We start from the raw sequence: 17,985 nt of genomic DNA on the forward strand, positions 1-17,985 counted from the left end.
CAGGATTTACAGGTGGTGGGCTTACCTACAAACTTTTACCTTTGACATTATGTATCGGGAAGGCAGACGAATGGCTCACGTCGATTTTTTTTCGCGGAACCCCGTAGACTCGGATCACCGTACGATCGTCAAAATTGCCGAAAAAGAAATCAATCTGGCCGAAATTTCCGAAGATTGGCTCTTGGCGGAGCAACGTCGCGATCCTCAAATTATGGAAATCGTCGATAAGTTGCGGAACGACGAGCTTGCGGACGACGTTGCGAACACGTACGAATTACGATCCGGCACCCTGTATCGTAAGATACAAAGGAGAGGCAGAACTCTCTGCTTGCCCATTGTCCCAAGAGGCTTTAGGTGGTCCGTGATCAACCATGTGCACCAGTCAATTATGCACTTAGGATGGGATAAAACGCTCGAGAAACTGTACGAGTATTATTGGTTCGAGGGAATGGCGAAATACGTTCGCAAATTCGTCGAGAACTGTCATGCTTGTCGAGTTTCAAAGGCTAGTTCAGGCAAAACACAAGCCGAACTACATCCCATACCTAAGACCAGCATACCTTGGCACACGGTTCACATGGATATCACGGGAAAACTAAGTGGTAAAAGCGACTCGAAGGAATATGTCGTTGTGCTGGTCGACGCCTTCACCAAGTTCGTATATTTGCACCATACCCGTAAGATAGACTCCCTAAATACCATTAAAGCGCTTAAGTCCGCTATATTTTTATTCGGTAACCCCTGCCGGGTAATAGCGGACCAGGGGAGATGCTTTACGGGTAAAGATTTCCAAAGTTTCTGTCAAGATAGGCACATTAAACTCCACTTAATAGCAACCGGTGCTAGTAGGGCCAATGGACAAGTAGAGCGTACTATGAGCACCCTAAAAAATATGTTTTCGACGGTAGAAACGACCGGGCGAACGTGGCAAGACGCGATTGGCGAGATACAGTTAGCCTTGAATTGCACCACCAATCGTGTAACTAAGTCAAGTCCTCTGGAGTTATTAATTGGCAAGGCAGCAAGGCCCTACGGTTTAACGTTGTCTGATAGTGTCGAGGAAAAGGAAGTAGACATCTCCAGTGTAAGACAACAGGCGATACGGAACATGGAGACTTGCGCTAGCTATGATAAAGACAGGTTCGACAAAACGAAAGCCAAGATAGTTAGGTTTAACCTTGGTGACTTTGTGTTACGAAAAAATGAGGAAAGGAACCAAACGAAGTTGGACCCGAAATTCAGGGGTCCATTCGTGATAGCAGAGATTTTGGAAGGGGACCGATATACATTAAAGACCTTAGACGGTAAACGGACATACAAGGACAGACATGACAAACTAAGAAAAATGCCAAATAGTTGCGTTCCTGATGAGTTGGACGTCTGCGACGATGACAGCGATGGTGATAATAACGATGCGAGTACACGGACCTCAGAGGATCATTAATACCACGTCGTGGTCGTACACCCAGTGTGGTGCTGTGCGCGTTCGTAATACGTCCACTGTGACCCTCTGCGCCTTAGTAATACACCCAGTGTGGTGCTGTGCGCGTTCGTAATACGTCCAGTGAGATGCTCTGAGCGTTCGTAATACGTCCACTGTGACCCTCTGCGCCTTAGTAATACACCCAGTGTGGTGCTGTGCGCGTTCGTAATACGTCCAGTGAGATGCTCTGCGCGTTCGTAATACGCCCAATGTGGTAACACGATCCAACAATCTGAGATTCACCCGTGTGCGGAATCGAAAATGATCTGTCGTGTCGTTGCGGTCTGACTGGTGACTCACAGAATGCAACTAGCACTTCGAAATACAAACTATGACACTACCAATTTGAGTTCTCTTTCATTTCTTTGTTTGTTAAACCTTCGAACGGAATCTTGCTGTCAAACTGGACCTTTGACTTATTTGGAACATTTAACTGAATGGTAGATAATATTAGTTACAACGAGTCTAATGTTAAAAAAAAAAAAACTCTGTATTTTAGCTACACACGAGGACGTGTGACAGTCAGAATGGCCGTGTCGGAGATGAAAGGAAAGCCGAAGCCGTTCCTTGGAAACTTTGGGAACATCTTCTAGTAGTCTAGCCTGGATTTTATCATAGCTGTAATTGTTCGAGATTTGTGATATCAAGATTGGGTTCGAGGCGACAATTGGTCGCCGAACGTAGCCACGGTCACGGGATGGATGTTTTATCTAACGGAGGTCTGGAGTGGTTGTATGTGTTCTCCGAGAAATGTGGTTGTGGCGGCATGCGACCTCGAGAGCGGGCCTAGCCACGTGTGATGTTGCCTCGGAGGTGCCGATGCAATGGGACATACATTGTATTAGTAATCAAAACTCCAGGCAGAAACTGCCTAGCAACGGCGTTTGGAACTTTCTCGATGCTTCCAACGAGTGTGCCTAGCAACGGCGTTTGGAACCTTCTCGATGCTTCCAAACGGGTATAGAAAACAAAATGCAATCGTACAGGGAGAAAAATCTCCACGAGACTGGCATTCGTCTTGTGACTGCTTTAGAGAGTGACACGTCGTGTTTCTGTGCTTAAGATCAGTCTACGCTTAGTAAGGAGTCATCCCGTTGATCGTGGATTCGTTTGAACTCAAATTATTGTTTATAACGATTATTAACTTATTGTTTGTAAACCATATTATTCATTGAACTTACTATCCGTTAAACGTAATTATTCATTAGCTTTATTATCTGTTAGACTTACTAACCGTTCAACTTATTATCCACTAACTTTATTATTTGTTTAATTTATTATTCGTTCAATATATTTTTCGCTAACTTCATTATTTGTTAAGTTTATTATTCTCTAGACTTATTATTTGTTAATCTTTGTAACAGACTTGTGTATAAGTGAAAATATAATCTTAGTTGTGTTAAACAATGGATAACTCACGTGAAGAATTGTCACGCGACCAAAATTCCAATCTCACCCCGACATCAGAAGTGGGATCAGTGCCGACTATGACAATACAAGAACATATGGCCATCATGCGCGAGTTAATTCAGACGCTGGCGCCGAAGTCAAGTGCGGAACCTAAAAACATCGTGCTACCACGTTTTAACCCCGCGATCGCGGGCGCCGATCCAGCCGCATGGTGCTCGACTGTGGACCTGCTTATGAAGGGTAATCCTCTGCAAGACAGTGCATTAGTTTCTGTTTTAAATAGTGCTCTAGAGGGTCGTGCAGCGCATTGGCTCACGCAGATAGTGACCGGCGAAGGGCTTACCTGGCCAACGTTTAGGGAACTTTTCATTACACGTTTTGGTAGCTAAGATACGGCAACCTCGACGCTAATGAAGACACTCAGGGAACCACCACAAGAGGACGAAAACATGGCTGCGTACGCCATCCGTCTCCGTTCCCTCCTGGAGAGGAAGTGGCAAAATGCCACTATGGCTGAAGTAATCAACGCTGTCGTTCTTTGTCACCTGAGCTCACGGGATCAGCGCATCGAAGAGATAGCAGCTATGAAGGATATCAAGACCAAGGACCAATTTTTAGACGAAATGAGAGCTACTGCTTTCGCGAAGAGGCCCGTATTTTCGACGAGCGACACCTCCACGGGCCCTGAAGCCAAAACACACAAGCCGTCGGCCCACCACGTGAAGTGCCTCTACTGTGGTAAACACGGACACAGAATAGCGGAGTGCCGCAGTAGGATGCAGAAAGAGCAGCGAGGAAATACACAACGCCCGGAAGGAAGACGACCGGCAACATCGCCCCAGGTGGTTTGCTTCAAGTGTAAGGCGGAGGGCCATATCGCACCTGATTGTCCGCTACTGCAGCACAAGAAAACCGGCTCCAAGAACGAACGACGAGTCGACTCCTGCATGGTGGAGTCTCCAGCTGGTAGTTTAAGTCATCTGGGTGAGTCGTACCCATTTTGTTTCGATTCCGGAGCTGAATGCTCGTTAATTAAAGAATCTATATCTTCGAAATTTTCTGGCAAACGAACGACTGATGTAGTAGTAATGCGAGGTATAGGAAATACTTGTGTTAACAGTACACTTCAGATCTTGTCCACTGTATGTATTAACGGTTTTACACTGGAGATAACTTTTCATGTCCTTGCTGATAGCTACTTAAAATATGGTATCATGATTGGTCGTGAAATTTTGAGCCAAGGTTTTGACGTGAATATTACACGAAATAGCGTCGATATTTGCAAGACAAAAATGGTTAACGCCTGTAGCAAAGTCGTGGAAGATGCGGTCAACATTAACGAGATCAACACTGATGTAGTTGGTAACGACAAAGATCGATTGATCTCTGTTCTTGAAAAATTCAAAGAGTCATTTATTACGGGTTTCCCGCGGACGCGTGTGAGTACGGGCCAGTTAGAAATTCGGTTGATTGACCCTAATGTCACCGTACAGAGAAGTCCTTACAGACTTAGCGGGGAAGAGCGGAGAATAGTGCGCGAGCGGATAAGTGAACTGATTAGGGCAAAAATTGTAAAACCTAGTAATTCGCCGTTCGCGAGCCCCATGTTACTCGTGAAGAAGAAGGACGGATCGGACAGATTGTGTGTTGATTTCCGGGCGCTAAATAAAAACACGGTCGCGGATCGGTATCCCTTACCCCTTATTGCTGATCAAATCGTGAGATTGCAGAGTGCGAGATACTTCATTAGCTTGGACATGGCCAGTGGATTTCATCAGATCCCTATTCACCCTAACTCCACTGAATATACAGCGTTCGTCACCCCCGACGGTCAGTACGAATATGTAACGATGCCGTTTGGGTTGAAAAATGCACCAGCCGTTTTCCAAAGAGCCATTTTCAAAGCCCGAGGCGACCTTGCTTATTCATACGTCGTAGTTTACCTGGATGACGTCTTAATTATCGCTGACTCGGTAGATCAAGCCCTAGAACGATTGGACATCGTATTAGATACCCTTGTAAAAGCCGGATTCTCTTTTAACGTTTCAAAATGTTCTTTTCTAACGACCTCGGTACTCTATTTGGGTTATGTAATTTGTAACGGAGAAGTTCGCCCCAACCCGGGAAAAATACACGCCTTAAGCTCTTTACCCGCACCGACGACCGTTACACAGCTTCGGCAGTTCATCGGTCTAGCTTCTTATTTTCGAAAATTCGTTCCAAAATTCTCACAAGTAATGAAACCTTTGTATGCACTCACTTCCGGTAACAAGAACATAAATTGGACGGATAAACATGAAAAGATAAGGCAAAAAATAATTTCTATTCTGACCGATGAACCGGTGCTAATGATATTTGATCCCAATTACCCAATAGAGCTACACACCGACGCTAGTTCAGAAGGCTACGGGGCTATCCTAATGCAGAAGGTCGAAGGTAAAAATAGAGTAGTAGAGTATTACAGCAAAAAGACTAGCCCAACGGAATCTAGATATCATTCCTACGAATTAGAAACGTTAGCAGTCGTAAACGCCGTCAAGCATTTTCGCCACTATCTACACGGGCGAGAATTCCTTGTCGTTACTGATTGCAATTCCTTGAAGGCATCCAGCAATAAGGTGCATTTAAATGACAGGATTTACAGGTGGTGGGCTTACCTACAAACTTTTACCTTTGACATTATGTATCGGGAAGGCAGACGAATGGCTCACGTCGATTTTTTTTCGCGGAACCCCGTAGACTCGGATCACCGTACGATCGTCAAAATTGCCGAAAAAGAAATCAATCTGGCCGAAATTTCCGAAGATTGGCTCTTGGCGGAGCAACGTCGCGATCCTCAAATTATGGAAATCGTCGATAAGTTGCGGAACGACGAGCTTGCGGACGACGTTGCGAACACGTACGAATTACGATCCGGCACCCTGTATCGTAAGATACAAAGGAGAGGCAGAACTCTCTGCTTGCCCATTGTCCCAAGAGGCTTTAGGTGGTCCGTGATCAACCATGTGCACCAGTCAATTATGCACTTAGGATGGGATAAAACGCTCGAGAAACTGTACGAGTATTATTGGTTCGAGGGAATGGCGAAATACGTTCGCAAATTCGTCGAGAACTGTCATGCTTGTCGAGTTTCAAAGGCTAGTTCAGGCAAAACACAAGCCGAACTACATCCCATACCTAAGACCAGCATACCTTGGCACACGGTTCACATGGATATCACGGGAAAACTAAGTGGTAAAAGCGACTCGAAGGAATATGTCGTTGTGCTGGTCGACGCCTTCACCAAGTTCGTATATTTGCACCATACCCGTAAGATAGACTCCCTAAATACCATTAAAGCGCTTAAGTCCGCTATATTTTTATTCGGTAACCCCTGCCGGGTAATAGCGGACCAGGGGAGATGCTTTACGGGTAAAGATTTCCAAAGTTTCTGTCAAGATAGGCACATTAAACTCCACTTAATAGCAACCGGTGCTAGTAGGGCCAATGGACAGGTAGAGCGTACTATGAGCACCCTAAAAAATATGTTTTCGACGGTAGAAACGACCGGGCGAACGTGGCAAGACGCGATTGGCGAGATACAGTTAGCCTTGAATTGCACCACCAATCGTGTAACTAAGTCAAGTCCTCTGGAGTTATTAATTGGCAAGGCAGCAAGGCCCTACGGTTTAACGTTGTCTGATAGTGTCGAGGAAAAGGAAGTAGACATCTCCAGTGTAAGACAACAGGCGATACGGAACATGGAGACTTGCGCTAGCTATGATAAAGACAGGTTCGACAAAACGAAAGCCAAGATAGTTAGGTTTAACCTTGGTGACTTTGTGTTACGAAAAAATGAGGAAAGGAACCAAACGAAGTTGGACCCGAAATTCAGGGGTCCATTCGTGATAGCAGAGATTTTGGAAGGGGACCGATATACATTAAAGACCTTAGACGGTAAACGGACATACAAGGACAGACATGACAAACTAAGAAAAATGCCAAATAGTTGCGTTCCTGATGAGTTGGACGTCTGCGACGATGACAGCGACGGTGATAATAACGATGCGAGTGCACGGACCTCAGAGGATCATTAATACCACGTCGTGGTCGTACACCCAGTGTGGTGCTCTGCGCGTTCGTAATGCGTCCACTGTGACCCTCTGCGCCTTAGTAATACACCCAGTGTGGTGCTGTGCGCGTTCGTAATACGTCCAGTGAGATGCTCTGCGCGTTCGTAATACGTCCACTGTGACCCTCTGCGCCTTAGTAATACACCCAGTGTGGTGCTGTGCGCGTTCGTAATACGTCCAGTGAGATGCTCTGCGCGTTCGTAATACGTCCACTGTGACTCTCTGCGCGTTCGTAATACGTCCACTGTGACCCTCTGCGCTTTAGTAATACACCCAGTGTGGTGCTCTGCGCGTTCGTAATACGTCCAGTGAGATGTTCTGCGCTTTTGTAATATGTCCAGTGAGATGTTCTGCGCTTTCGTAGTACGCCCAATGTGGTAACACGATCCAACAATCTGAGATTCACCCGTGTACGGAATCGAAAATGATCTGTCGTGTCGTTGCGGTCTGACTGGTGACTCACAGAATGCAACTAGCACTTCGAAATACAAACTATGACACTACCAATTTGAGTTCTCTTTCATTTCTTTGTTTGTTAAACCTTCGAACGGAATCTTGCTGTCAAACTGGACCCTTGACTTATTTGGAACATTTAACTGAATGGTAGATAATATTAGTTACAACGAGTCTAATGTTAAAAAAAACTCTGTATTTTAGCTACACGAGGACGTGTGACAGTCAGAATGGCCGTGTCGGAGATGAAAGGAAAGCCGAAGCCGTTCCTTGGAAATTTTGGGAACATCTTCTAGTAGTCTAGCCTGGATTTTATCATAGCTGTAATTGTTAGAGATTTGTGATATCAAGATTGGGTTCGAGGCGACAATTGGTCGCCGAACGTAGCCACGGTCACGGGATGGATGTTTTATCTAACGGAGGTCTGGAGTGGTTGTATGTGTTCTCCGAGAAATGTGGTTGTGGCGGCATGCGACCTCGAGAGCGGGCCTAGCCACGTGTGATGTTGCCTCGGAGGTGCCGATGCAATGGGACATACATTGTATTAGTAATCAAAACTCCAGGCAGAAACTGCCTAGCAACGGCGTTTGGAACTTTCTCGATGCTTCCAACGAGTGTGCCTAGCAACGGCGTTTGGAACCTTCTCGATGCTTCCAAACGGGCATAGAAAACAAAATGCAATCGTACGGGGAGAAAAATCTCCACGAGACTGGCTTTCGTCTTGTGACTGCTTTAGAGAGTGACACGTCGTGTTTCTGTGCTTAAGATCAGTCTGCGCTTAGTAAGGAGTCATCCCGTTGATCGTGGATTCGTTTGAACTCAAATTATTGTTTATAACGATTATTAACTTATTGTTTGTAAACCATATTATTCATTGAACTTACTATCCGTTAAACGTAATTATTCATTAGCTTTATTATCTGTTAGACTTACTAACCGTTCAACTTATTATCCACTAACTTTATTATTTGTTTAATTTATTATTCGTTCAATATATTTTTCGCTAACTTCATTATTTGTTAAGTTTATTATTCTCTAGACTTATTATTTGTTAATCTTTGTAACAGACTTGTGTATAAGTGAAAATATAATCTTAGTTGTGTTAAACAATGGATAACTCACGTGAAGAATTGTCACGCGCCCAAAATTCCAATCTCACTCCGACATATATATATATGTCGGAGATGAAAGGACATCGGAGTCCTCCCTTTGGAACCCCGGGAAAATCCCTTAACACCGTAGTCTAGATTCTATCATAGGCGTAATTAAACAATTGTCGTCTTTCGATCCGATTGTATTTGTTCAAGATTTGTGATAATGAGCGTGCTCTCGAGGCGATAGCCAGTCGCCGAACGTAGCCGCGGTCAAGGGATGAACGTTTTGCCTAACAAAGGTATGAAGTAATTCTATAGCTCTCCTTAAAAGAAATATCTCTGGCGACACATGGCAGTAAACATTCCAACGGTCTCTGTCCCGTGGCCACACGCAGTTCCTATTCTTCGAGAAAGATGATTGCCAGATGTCGATGTCTCTCCACAGTACGTGATCAGCTAGCCCGAGGGCCGTTATAAACACTAATATCTAGTTACCTAAAGTCCTTCGAACAGATAAACAGTCTTTGTCCCAACTACGGGAAGATAGGGGAGATCTATTTCTTTCAACGAACGGCGTCTCCCACTAGCAACTTTCCCTCGAGGGCGGCTAGCATCTTTTTCTAACCACCGATATGGAGATTGACCAATTAGCAGCAACGCCAATTTCCCTCACCTTCTAACGAAGGCTATCCTCGACGAATCCAAGAATCTCGTGTCCTTAGACACACCCCATCATAGTTTTCCTCTGCAGCATAATCGCGAAGGAAAGTCATTGTCTGGTGAGGTCGTATTAGCGAGTTACGTAACGTCTGCACGCTCGGTGGATATTCCACGTTTTAACAAAGAGTCCGACTTAGATTTTGTGAGCATGTTCATCCACCATCCCGTCGACCGCGGATTCGTTATTGAGCCTAGGATCATTGTCATTAGTTTCTCGAGTATCTAATTACCACGGTTCCTTGTCCAATCCTATAATAATCGTATCTGCACTAGTCAATGTCTTCTCTATTGCTTATCGACAATGCGTAAACCAAACGACGATTCGTTTCACGCCCCTAATCCTAATTGCAATGTAAAGCCGACATATATATATATATATGTCGGAGATGAAAGGAAAGCCGAAGCCGTTCCGTGGAAATTTTGGGAACATCTTCTAGTAGTCTAGCCTGGATTTTATCATAGCTGTAATTGTTAGAGATTTGTGATATCAAGATTGGGTTCGAGGCGACAATTGGTCGCCGAACGTAGCCACGGTCACGGGATGGATGTTTTATCTAACGGAGGTCTGGAGTGGTTGTATGTGTTCTCCGAGAAATGTGGTTGTGGCGGCATGCGACCTGGAGAGCGGGCCTAGCCACGTGTGATGTTGCCTCGGAGGTGCCGATGCAATGGGACATACATTGTATTAGTAATCAAAACTCCAGGCAGAAACTGCCTAGCAACGGCGTTTGGAACTTTCTCGATGCTTCCAACGAGTGTGCCTAGCAACGGCGTTTGGAACCTTCTCGATGCTTCCAAACGGGCATAGAAAACAAAATGCAATCGTACGGGGAGAAAAATCTCCACGAGACTGGCATTCGTCTTGTGACTGCTTTAGAGAGTGACACGTCGTGTTTCTGTGCTTAAGATCAGTCTGCGCTTAGTAAGGAGTCATCCCGTTGATCGTGGATTCGTTTGAACTCAAATTATTGTTTATAACGATTATTAACTTATTGTTTGTAAACCATATTATTCATTGCACTTACTATCCGTTAAACGTATTACTCATTAGCTTTATTATCTGTTAGACTTACTAACCGTTCAACTTATTATCCACTAACTTTATTATTTGTTTAATTTATTATTCGTTCAATATATTTTTCGCTAACTTCATTATTTGTTAAGTTTATTATTCTCTAGACTTATTATTTGTAATCTTTGTAACAGACTTGTGTATAAGTGAAAATATAATCTTAGTTGTGTTAAACAATGGATAACTCACGTGAAGAATTGTCACGCGCCCAAAATTCCAATCTCACCCCGACATCAGAAGTGGGATCAGTGCCGACTATGACAATACAAGAGCATATGGCCATCATGCGCGAGTTAATTCAGACGCTGGCGCCGAAGTCAAGTGCGGAACCTAAAAACATCGTGCTACCACGTTTTAACCCCGCGATCGCGGGCGCCGATCCAGCCGCATGGTGCTCGACTGTGGACCTGCTTATGAAGGGTAATCCTCTGCAAGACAGTGCACTAGCTTCTGTTTTAAATAGTGCTCTAGAGGGTCGTGCAGCGCATTGGCTCACGCAGATAGTGACCGGCGAAGGGCTTACCTGGCCAACGTTTAGGGAACTTTTCATTACACGTTTTGGTAGCAAAGATACGGCAACCTCGACGCTAATGAAGACACTCAGGGAACCACCACAAGAGGACGAAAACATGGCTGCGTACGCCATCCGTCTTCGTTCCCTCCTGGAGACGAAGTGGCAAAATGCCACTATGGCTGAAGTAATCAACGCTGTCGTTCTTTGTCACCTGAGCTCACGGGATCAGCGCATCGAAGAGATAGCAGCTATGAAGGATATCAAGACCAAGGACCAATTTTTAGACGAAATGAGAGCTACTGCTTTCGCGAAAAGGCCCGTATTTTCGACGAGCGACACCTCCACGGGCCCTGAAGCCAAAAGACACAAGCCGTCGGCCCACCACGTGAAGTGCCTCTACTGTGGTAAACACGGACACAGAATAGCGGAGTGCCGCAGTAGGATGCAGAAAGAGCAGCGAGGAATACACAACGCCCGGAAGGAAGACGACCGGCAACATCGCACCAGGTGGTTTGCTTCAAGTGTAAGGCGGAGGGCCATATCGCACCTGATTGTCCGCTACTGCAGCACAAGAAAACCGGCTCCAAGAACGAACGACGAGTCGACTCCTGCATGGTGGAGTCTCCAGCTGGTAGTTTAAGTCATCTGGGTGAGTCGTACCCATTTTGTTTCGATTCCGGAGCTGAATGCTCGTTAATTAAAGAATCTATATCTTCGAAATTTTCTGGCAAACGAACGACTGATGTAGTAGTAATGCGAGGTATAGGAAATACTTGTGTTAACAGTACACTTCAGATCTTGTCCACTGTATGTATTAACGGTTTTACACTGGAGATAACTTTTCATGTCCTTGCTGATAGCTACTTAAAATATGGTATCATGATTGGTCGTGAAATTTTGAGCCAAGGTTTTGACGTGAATATTACACGAAATAGCGTCGATATTTGCAAGACAAAAATGGTTAACGCCTGTAGCAAAGTCGTGGAAGATGCGGTCAACATTAACGAGATCAACACTGATGTAGTTGGTAACGACAAAGATCGATTGATCTCTGTTCTTGAAAAATTCAAAGAGTCATTTATTACGGGTTTCCCGCGGACGCGTGTGAGTACGGGCCAGTTAGAAATTCGGTTGATTGACCCTAATGTCACCGTACAGAGAAGTCCTTACAGACTTAGCGGGGAAGAGCGGAGAATAGTGCGCGAGCGGATAAGTGAACTGATTAGGGCAAAAATTGTAAAACCTAGTAATTCGCCGTTCGCGAGCCCCATGTTACTCGTGAAGAAGAAGGACGGATCGGACAGATTGTGTGTTGATTTCCGGGCGCTAAATAAAAACACGGTCGCGGATCGGTATCCCTTACCCCTTATTGCTGATCAAATCGTGAGATTGCAGAGTGCGAGATACTTCATTAGCTTGGACATGGCCAGTGGATTTCATCAGATCCCTATTCACCCTAACTCCACTGAATATACAGCGTTCGTCACCCCCGACGGTCAGTACGAATATGTAACGATGCCGTTTGGGTTGAAAAATGCACCAGCCGTTTTCCAAAGAGCCATTTTCAAAGCCTTAGGCGACCTTGCTTATTCATACGTCGTAGTTTACCTGGATGACGTCTTAATTATCGCTGACTCGGTAGATCAAGCCCTAGAACGATTGGACATCGTATTAGATACCCTTGTAAAAGCCGGATTCTCTTTTAACGTTTCAAAATGTTCTTTTCTAACGACCTCGGTACTCTATTTGGGTTATGTAATTTGTAACGGAGAAGTTCGCCCCAACCCGGGAAAAATACACGCCTTAAGCTCTTTACCCGCACCGACGACCGTTACACAGCTTCGGCAGTTCATCGGTCTAGCTTCTTATTTTCGAAAATTCGTTCCAAAATTCTCACAAGTAATGAAACCTTTGTATGCACTCACTTCCGGTAACAAGAACATAAATTGGACGGATAAACATGAAAAGATAAGGCAAAAAATAATTTCTATTCTGACCGATGAACCGGTGCTAATGATATTTGATCCCAATTACCCAATAGAGCTACACACCGACGCTAGTTCAGAAGGCTACGGGGCTATCCTAATGCAGAAGGTCGAAGGTAAAAATAGAGTAGTAGAGTATTACAGCAAAAAGACTAGCCCAACGGAATCTAGATATCATTCCTACGAATTAGAAACGTTAGCAGTCGTAAACGCCGTCAAGCATTTTCGCCACTATCTACACGGGCGAGAATTCCTTGTCGTTACTGATTGCAATTCCTTGAAGGCATCCAGCAATAAGGTGCATTTAAATGACAGGATTTACAGGTGGTGGGCTTACCTACAAACTTTTACCTTTGACATTATGTATCGGGAAGGCAGACGAATGGCTCACGTCGATTTTTTTTCGCGGAACCCCGTAGACTCGGATCACCGTACGATCGTCAAAATTGCCGAAAAAGAAATCAATCTGGCCGAAATTTCCGAAGATTGGCTCTTGGCGGAGCAACGTCGCGATCCTCAAATTATGGAAATCGTCGATAAGTTGCGGAACGACGAGCTTGCGGACGACGTTGCGAACACGTACGAATTACGATCCGGCACCCTGTATCGTAAGATACAAAGGAGAGGCAGAACTCTCTGCTTGCCCATTGTCCCAAGAGGCTTTAGGTGGTCCGTGATCAACCATGTGCACCAGTCAATTATGCACTTAGGATGGGATAAAACGCTCGAGAAACTGTACGAGTATTATTGGTTCGAGGGAATGGCGAAATACGTTCGCAAATTCGTCGAGAACTGTCATGCTTGTCGAGTTTCAAAGGCTAGTTCAGGCAAAACACAAGCCGAACTACATCCCATACCTAAGACCAGCATACCTTGGCACACGGTTCACATGGATATCACGGGAAAACTAAGTGGTAAAAGCGACTCGAAGGAATATGTCGTTGTGCTGGTCGACGCCTTCACCAAGTTCGTATATTTGCACCATACCCGTAAGATAGACTCCCTAAATACCATTAAAGCGCTTAAGTCCGCTATATTTTTATTCGGTAACCCCTGCCGGGTAATAGCGGACCAGGGGAGATGCTTTACGGGTAAAGATTTCCAAAGTTTCTGTCAAGATAGGCACATTAAACTCCACTTAATAGCAACCGGTGCTAGTAGGGCCAATGGACAGGTAGAGCGTATCATGGGTACGCTAAAAATACGTTCACAACAATAGAAACGACCGGACGGTCCTGGCAAGACGCGATCGGGGAAACACAACTGGCTTTAAATTGTACCCCCAACCGCGTGACTAAGTCGAGCCCATTGGAACTGTTAATCGGTAAAACAGCGAGACCCTACGGCTTGTCCGTACCCGACAATATCGAAGAAAGAGAAGTAGATATCTCCCACGTACGGCGACAGGCGATAAAAAATATAGAAGCAAGTGCCAAATACGATAAGGATAGGTTCGATAAAAATAAGGCTCAAGTAGTTAGGTTTAACCTTGGTGAGTTTGTGTTACGTAAAAACGAGGAAAGAAACCAAACGAAGCTAGATCCGAAATTCAGGGGTCCATTTAGGATAGCAGAGATTTTGGAAGGAGATAGGTACACCTTAGAAACCTTGGACGGCAAAAGATCATATAAGGACAGACATGACAGACTGAGGAAGATGCCAGACAGCAGCGTTCCCGCTGAGTTAGACGTCTACGATGATGACAACGACGGTGATAATAACGATGCAAGTTCACGGACCTCAGAGGATCATTAATACCACGTTGCGGCTGTGCATCCAGTTTGGTGCTCTGCGCCTTTGTAATACGTCCAGTGGGACATTCTGCGCCTTTGTAATACGTCCAGTGGGACATTCCGCGCCTTTGTAATACGTCCAGTGGGACACTCTGCGCCTTTGTAATACGTCCAGTGGGACATTCTGCGCCTTTGTAATACGTCCGGTGGGACACTCTGCGCCTTCGTAATACGCCCAACGTAGTAACACGATCCAACAATCTGAGACTCACCCGTGTACGGAATCGAAAATGATCTGTCGTGTCGTTACGGTCTGACTGATAACTCACGGAATGCAACTAGCACTTTGAATATAAATTATAACGCCACTAATTCTAGTTCTCTTTCATTTCCTTGCTTGTCAAACCCCTGAACAGAATCTCGTTGCCGAAATGGACCTTTGACTTATTTGGAACATGTAATTGAATGGTAAATAATATCAGCTACGTCGAGTCTAATGTAAAAAAATACAATATTTTAGCTACACACGAGGACGTGTGATAGTCAGGATGGCCGTGTCGGAGAGGAAAGAACACCGGAGCCTCTGGAATGCTGGATAATCCCGCAACATTGTAACCTAGAGCCTACTATAGCTGTAATTAAACAATTGTAGTTATTCAACCTAATTGTAATTGTCCGAGATTTGTGATAGTGAGCTTGGGCTCGAGGCGACAGTCGGTCGCCAACGTGCCCGCGGTCAAGGGATGAACGTTTTGTCTAACAAAGGTATGAAGTAATTCTATAGCTCTCCTTAAAAGAAATATCTCTGGCGACACACGACAGTAAACATTCCAACGGTCTCTGTCCCGTGGCCACACGCAGTTCCTATTCTTCGAGAAAGATGATTGCCAGATGTCGATGTCTCTCCACAGTACGTGACCAGCTAGCCCGAGGGCCGTTATAAACACTAATATCTAGTTACCTAAAGTCCTTCGAACAGATAAACAGTCTTTGTCCCAACTACGGGAAGATAGGGGGGATCTATTTCTTTCAACGAACGGCGTCTCCCACTAGCAACTTTCCCTCGAGGGCGGCTAGCATCTTTTCCAACCACCGATATGGAAATTGACCAATTAGCAGCAACGCCAATTTCCCTTACTCCCGGAACGAAGACTATCCTCGACGAATCCGATGATCTCGTGCCCTTAGACACACCCCGATATAGTTTTCCTCTGTGGCATCATCGGGACGGAAAAGTCATTCTTTCACGCGATCTCGTCAACTGAAGGAAGTAACGTTCTTACGAATTATTGTGCGGACTTAGACTTCGCGAACACGTTCAACCATCATCCCTCTGACCGCGGTTTCGTTATCGAACCCGAGACCATTGTTACTAGTATCGCGGGTGCCTAATCACCACAGTCGATTGTTAAACTTGTATCATCCGTGCCTGTGCTAATAAACTGTGTCTTTATTATATCGCAACGATGGCTAATTTCAATGAAGACTCACCAAACACCCACAATCCTGACCCCAACGCTACTCCGACATATAAAATGTAAAAAATATTATGTACATGAGTCCAGTTAATATCTTACATTGTACAATTTAAGGATAATCACAAATTAGCCTTAGCTATAGTGGTAGACGATACCTATATAGCTATGTGATTATGTGTCACAACTTCTTTCTCGAACCTTCTTCCAACTAATATCCTGAAATAAAACATATAAATAAATAAATTACTGAAAAAGGTAAAATGTTTAAGAAATATTATGATTTATAAAATACAATAGTACATACACAGTAGAACGAGCAGCATTTGTATTTGAAATAGTTAATCATCTGACGAATCATCTTGACTATGTTTGTGTAATACAACATACTCTCTGATGCTGTATCCAAAACGGATTATATCCCGTTCTAATAATTCGTGATATCTTCTCGGTTCTAATTTTACATTATTTACAAATGTACCATTTGCAGACTCTAGGTCTATAAGATAAGGGCAAATTCTTTTCCCTTCGCCTCCACCTTCTTTTTGAAAAGGTACTAAACGATATTGAAGAACCACATGCTGCTTAGAGCATGAAGGATGATCCAAGGGAATATCTGCAATTTTGCGATCTCTATCCAGTAAATAAGCTGAGTGTCTATGAACATACAAAATAGGCAATGCTTTTTCTTCTCTGAACGCATATAACCTCCATCTTCGTTTAGGTTTTCTCGCATCTGCAGGTTCGGAATATTTAATAACCACACCATTTACACTGTTTGTATCTTCTGTTAGTTTTCCAGACAATTCTAAATTTGGTTTTTCTTTTTCCTGTTTTGGTTTACGTTTCGCACTAACAATAGGTTTACTCCATTCTGGCGAACGTTCTCTCTTTACTCACACTTCTTTGTAGTTATTTCTACTCACTGTAAGGATCTCGTTGCGAATTCGATTAAATAGCAACCGGACAAATCAAACCAATCGGTCGATATCGCGTACCTCGAATGACTTAACGCTCAACGCGAAGAAGGTTTAATAGTTTAACCTAACCTCGATCGAGCGTTAGTGTTATTTAGCACTTGTATTTGCGGAGACTGAAACACAGCACCCTCACGGTACGACGGTCTGTTAAAGACTGGCCATAGTATAATGCCGCTTCTCCCCACCAGGCGTTGAGTTTCGGCCATCATGCTCTAACCACCACCTGTTTCGGAACTGCACATCCGGGACTCCCAGACAGGATAGAACGTGTCCGAGCCATAAACAGAAACATGGGAGTCGAACAAAAGCAGTAATAACAAATAATAATAGCTGCTACACGCGTAATTTTTTTAATGAAGGTTTCATACCCATTTTAAAAACAGTGAGTTTATGGGAATCACTATTGGTCCAGGTGCCTCTTGGTTCGCTGTCAAACGGGACGAAACTCCGATCGGAAGCTTTGAAATCCGAGCTCCTGATGCGTCAAACGAAGCCAGGAGGCAGTAAATGTATACATTATTTATATTATATAACGTAATATGCTATAACGTTACACCATATACCGTATTACCTTATAACGTTATACCATGTAACATTATACTATATAACATACCACGTTATAACGTTATACCATAAAACGTAATAAATTATAATTTTACACCATATAACTTATTACGTTATAACGTTATACCATATAACGTTATACTATCTAACGTAATACATAATAACATTATACTAAATAGCGTAATACTATATAACGTAATACGTTATAACGTTATACCATAACGTTACACCATATATCGTATTACCTTATAACATTATACCATGTAACATTATACTATATAACATACTACGTTATAACGTTATACCATAAAACGTAATACCTTATCACTTTACACCATATAACGTATTACGTTATAACGTTATACTATATTACGGTATACAATATAATGT

The 17,985-nt window shown here is 44.0% G+C and overlaps 1 pseudogene; it reads right to left on the reverse strand.

Annotated features, from left to right (window-relative positions):
* Positions 1 to 16,112: 16,112 nt before the first annotated feature.
* On the reverse strand, positions 16,113 to 17,007 carry LOC138189522 (smad nuclear-interacting protein 1 pseudogene; annotated as a pseudogene).
* Between the last annotated feature and the right edge of the window lie 978 nt (positions 17,008 to 17,985).

The sequence above is a fragment of the Bombus flavifrons genome, unplaced genomic scaffold, assembly GCF_040668555.2.
Source record: "Bombus flavifrons isolate JBK064 unplaced genomic scaffold, iyBomFlav1_principal scaffold0159, whole genome shotgun sequence".
NCBI classification, from domain to species: Eukaryota; Metazoa; Arthropoda; class Insecta; order Hymenoptera; family Apidae; genus Bombus; species Bombus flavifrons.